Source organism: Meriones unguiculatus, assembly GCF_030254825.1.
Source record: "Meriones unguiculatus strain TT.TT164.6M chromosome Y unlocalized genomic scaffold, Bangor_MerUng_6.1 ChrY_unordered_Scaffold_23, whole genome shotgun sequence".
Classification (NCBI taxonomy): Eukaryota; Metazoa; Chordata; class Mammalia; order Rodentia; family Muridae; genus Meriones; species Meriones unguiculatus.
The window spans coordinates 22,910,091-22,915,462 of record NW_026843709.1 but is presented as its reverse complement, the minus strand read 5'-3'; positions in this window follow the sequence as shown (position 1 = coordinate 22,915,462).

Below are 5,372 nucleotides of genomic sequence, written 5' to 3'. Positions count from 1 at the left end.
CTGTAAAAAGACTGGAGATTCTTCAATGCAAAATTTTTGAATATGCGCTTGTACAGGGAAACAAAGGACTACAGTTCCATGTTAGCCCAGGGCTATGCAGGGATATATTCAGATCATTGTTAGCTATTATAAAAAATATATGCCTGGCTGTCAGTACCTAAATAAATGACTTAATGCTGCTTCTTTCTGGCCTATAGATTTTTTGGGCTATAGGTTAAGTTTAGTTCTCTGTTTAATGTTAAATAAAACTTTTGTTCTTTAAGTTTTTTTTTGTTAAGTTTTAATACAATATGATAGAAATCATGTGATTTGCTTGTCTCTTTATAAATTATGTTTAGTTAAAAGTTTTCCTTTGATTTTAGTTTAAAAATGCAGATTTAAAGTTATGCTAAGATTATAATTGAGTACAAAATTGACTTTTACCTAGTCTCTTTGTTATTTTTTTTAAGGTTAAATCTAAAATTGTAACTATAATGTTTCCCTAACAGATCTACCTAAAATTTGGTTATAAAACATACATTTGAAAAATATGCCAAATTGAGATTATAACCTCCTGTTTTATAGGATGAAGTTTAGCACAGATGATAAAGATAGACAAAGAGTAACTCAAATATGCTGGCCTTCAGACTTGTCAGAGATCTGATAAATATGGCATTTTAACATATGTAAGCTCATTATGACAGAGTCCAACCTGTTGAGGCACAAAAAAATCAAATTAATTCAGTTTTTATAGGTGCAACCTGTAGTTTTTCCATTTAAAACAAAAGTTAGCCAAATTGTTGACACTTGAAGGGTATTTACAGATTGTTCATTATCTGGTGTTGCTGCCTATGCTTATAAAAGAAAAAAAAATATCTGTTCAAGTGTCTAACACATCTGCACAAATACCAGAGTCATCTGCAGTATTGGTTGTGTTTCAAAGTTTTAATAAGCAGTCTTTGAACGTTTTTACAGATAGTGCATATGTAGCTCAGGCTTTGCCTAGGTTAGAGACTACAGGTCAAAGTCAGGTATCTTGTCATGCTGCAATTTTATTTCTACAAATTCAAAATGTTAAGAAAAAAATTTCCCTTTTTGTAGGACATTTGAGGATTCATTCTAATTTTCCCAGACCCCTGTCTAAAGGAAATGAATTGGCAGATAAAGTCACCAAATGCCACACTAACTCCAGAGTCTATATAAGCATAAAAATGTGCTATATAAGCATACAATTATGCTGCTAAGATGAGGAGACATGTTTCCTATGGGAATCTGTTCCCTGGAAGTCCCTGAATGTTCTCCCTGGCCATCTATGCCAAAAAGATGTACTCTGAAAATTCTACTTTTTCAGATGAACGATTGAATGAGGATTGATTAATTTTTTTTTTCTATGATTCCTGGTACAGCACAATATTTTTGATAGATTATTAAAAGCTTTAGCAAGAATAGAGTAAAAGAAACATAAGTAATGAATTGGATTTAGTATTAGAAAGCATTATATGAATAGAAAAAGAAATAATGGGCTCTTTCTTAGGAAAAAATAGCTTAAGCAAGTACAGCAGGCTCTAGCATTCCTCCCTTTAGCATCTTCTTTCTAAGGAAGGTTATAAATCTTTAACAAGACATATGGGAGGATGGTTGACCAAGGTGTATTTAGACTTTAATGTAGAAAAAGACTTTGGCAGGTATTTGTCTTGGCTTGGAGGACTATTACAGCTCCTGACTTTCCCCTTCACTAATCACTGATAATGAAACCACAGTTTGAGGTTTTTGTTTCATGTTTGCATTGATCAGAAAGTTTCTAGGCTGAGATTTTTTTGTGGGTACTGCTTTACGCTTGGCTACACTTTCGAGTTAAAATATAAACTTTGTATCCTTGGTAAAAGTTTGAATGTTTTGGAAAGCATGCCAACTTTAAGGTGCTTCCTTATGAAATCACTATAAAATTATTAGCCTGCCTTCAGTAAAATTGCAGCAGAGCCAAAATCATCAAGGTGTCTCTGTCTGTCAATTTATCACCGAAACCGTTTGTTCCTGTCCAGAGCCTTGTTCCCCACGGATGCAGGGAATCTGACTGGGCTGGTCTGTGGCAACCAAAGTTTACTGTTCACAGTTAAAAATAGCCCAGGATGCCCATAGTATGCATCATCATAATAGTCAAACCTTGAGACTTCAATATGGATTGAGTGAGGAACAGGCCAGTAGTATAGTCAAGACTTACAGTACTTGTCCTCAATTTCAGCCTGTTACTCAAGCTAGTCCTAAAGGATTGGCTCCACATCAGATATGACAAATAGATATTACTCATATTTCTGAATTTAAACAATTAAAAAATATACATGTATGCCTAGATACCTATTCTGGATTTATTTTGCCACTCCTCAACCGGGAAAATCTCCAAAGAATGTTATTGCTCATTGTCTACAGGCATTTAATAGTCTAGGAATTCCTAAACTAACAATGGGACAGGATATAGTAGCAAATCTTTTAAAATATTTTGTCAACAGTTTCAAGTTTTTCACGTATCTAAAATGCCTTACAGGCCTCATGGATAAGGCAAGGTAGAGCAAGTCCATTAAACCGTGACGATTTATTTGCAAAAAACAAAGAAGGGGGAGCTACTCCCCTGGATACCTAAGAATCATCTTAACCATGTTGTTTTCATTTTGAATTTTTAAAATTTGGATAAGCATGGTAAATCTGCAGCATATAGATTTTGGCATACAGAAACCAAGAAAACTTTTGCTAAAAACCAATGGCATGGACTGGCCCCTGTACTCATATGGGGACAAGGATCTGTCTATGTTTTTCCACAAGAAAATGTTCCACCTCGATGGCTACTAGAACATCTGGTGCAAAAAAATGAATGAGGAGTTTCCTCCTGACAATGATAATCATGTCAATGAAGACCTGTGCAGTCAATATGACTTTTTATTGGGAGTACGTTCCTAATCCATCTCCACTACACCCAGTTTCCTGAGATGATCTAGAAGTCCTTGTTTAACTCAACAACCTTTGGTTGCTGGGTTTTCCTGCTTTTGAAGGAACACAAGTAAAAGAAACTCTTAATTTTTCAGGAATAGGAAGAGGTCATCTTCTTGCTTTACCAGAAAGAGTATTCATCAGGACTGCTTACCAGTCTCTCCTGACCAGATCATAGGTTGAAATGCTTACTACTCTGAAGTTGGGTTGGCAGCTCAAGCCTCCCTTTGCAAACAGGCAAAGTAGAACATTGGAGGGATATTATTGTCCCTTTCTACAGGAGTTAAGAATGACAGTCTTACATCTCCAATGAGATACCCATCCTGTGAGAAAGGTGATCAACTCACTTGACCTCAAATGATGGTTCCTTGAATAAGATGCATTGGAGTAACACCAAATAACTACTACTGGGACAATGACACTGAGTTTACAGTCATGGACTGGACTGGTCTATTGTTAAGAGTATTAAGAACTTGGTTTCTGATATAGGCAGTCAAAATTCCTTTGTTTTAGAAAAAGCTATTAGTACTTTACTTTGGAAGATTTCAAATAAAAATTGGCAAACCTATGTATGGAAATTGGGGACTGTGTTGGGATATATTGGGCTTTCTCTCTGGGAATGCAAGTAGCTTTGCTAAACTAATCAAGTATATTTCTGTTTGGCATGTGTTAATCCTTTTTATTTACTGCTAATTAGAAACATTGTAGTAAGACATTTTCAGAACAATGATACCTATTCAATTCAATGTGTATATAACAATCTTACTAATTGTGTTAGTGTTAATAATAATGCTCTTTCAGTATTAGTTGTTAAGCAATATGCTTTTGTTTTGATTCCTGTTAGGGTTTTAGTGATGAGAAATAAGATACATGACATAGAATCTGCCAAGAAACATAGGTTAGAATTGGCCAATACAACCTGGGATATATTTACTAGTCTCGAGGAGGTACTTTCCATCCTTTGATTCTGTGCTTAACTGGAGACTGACACTTGCGGGTATGAAGGTATGCATTTGTTTCCCTGTGCCTGCCTTCCTTCTTCAACAACTACAATGCATGCAAGTACAGTTGCATGAAAATAAATTAAAGACCTCTAACAACCCCAGTTGATATGGGGGTAAGTCAATGACAGGTCAGAGTAAAATTGTGGTTGTTCAACCTAAGTCAGAGTCTCATAAAAATGCATCTGAGACCTAAATGACAAGTAAAGTAAAATACATATTTTGCCAACCTAAGACAGGCTTTCCAAAACAAAGAAAGGGGAACTGAAGGAGTCTGGTAATAGGAATTCTGCCTCATGGCCTTGTCAGATGCTTGTCTTTTCTAAGTTCTATGTCTCAGAGACTGTTCTTGGCAGTCTCTGCAGGCTGGCTGTTCTGAACCTGAGAAGTAGATGCATGCTCCCTCCAACCTTGGGAACTACACAGCAAACTTTGTGTAACCTTGAGTGAATTCCTGAATGACTTCCCTGTTGGAATAGATGTGTGGCTACTGTAAAAATAATTTTGCTTGTATGCTTTGCTTTATAAGTGTTATTTGCAGGTTCAGTAATTGAGACTTGATTAGGAAACTATCTTGTCTCCATTCTTTGTTCCCCATTTCCCCATTTCCACTCCCTCATTCAGTAGTAATCTGTTAGACTACCCTGCAGTGCTGGTAATGTTACCCTGTTCTTAGAGACTCAATACCTAAAAGAAAAAACTAGACCCTGACAGTCTATTTTATCAATAAGAATGTGAAGGTACATTTAGTTAGTATGCCAGTAACTGCTCAGATCAAAGTCACAATCTGGGAAAGTTCAGATCCAAGACCACAATAGGAGACCACCTTGTCTTTTAGTACATTCCCCTTAATTCTACATCATTTTGAAGCTTCCCTACTTAGGAAGCTGTCCAGTTGAGTAAACATTGAAGTTTCAATTCCTACCTTAGATTGTCACAGAGGTAAAGAGGAGTAAATGTATGGGATCTGGAAAAAAGGATGCGATAAAACCTTTTGGTTGTCACCACAAAGAGTCAAGTTTGCACAGGATCAGAGATACTGAACACTAAGGAAAGTTTTTCACTCATCTCCATGGAAACCTTAAGATTCTCTCAGGTGTCGATTGGCTGAGAGGTAGAATGATGTGATGCAAAAAGTGAAAGCCAGTAAGTGTTTCAGGAGGCCATTATTAAAAGGGCCAAGTGGATAGCCTGCTTGAGAGAAAACAGATCTGTCTAGCCCCCCATTCCAAAATCTTGGCAGCTGAAAGCACAAAACCCAAAGATGAAAGTTCCTGTGTCCAAAACTTACCTCAGGAAAAGTGTCAAGTATTTCTTTCAAGTGTTCATTAATAAAGTTACATTTCCTTGACATGTGACTTACACATTATCACAGATTCCATTATATGTGTTAAATGCACAGATATGTCC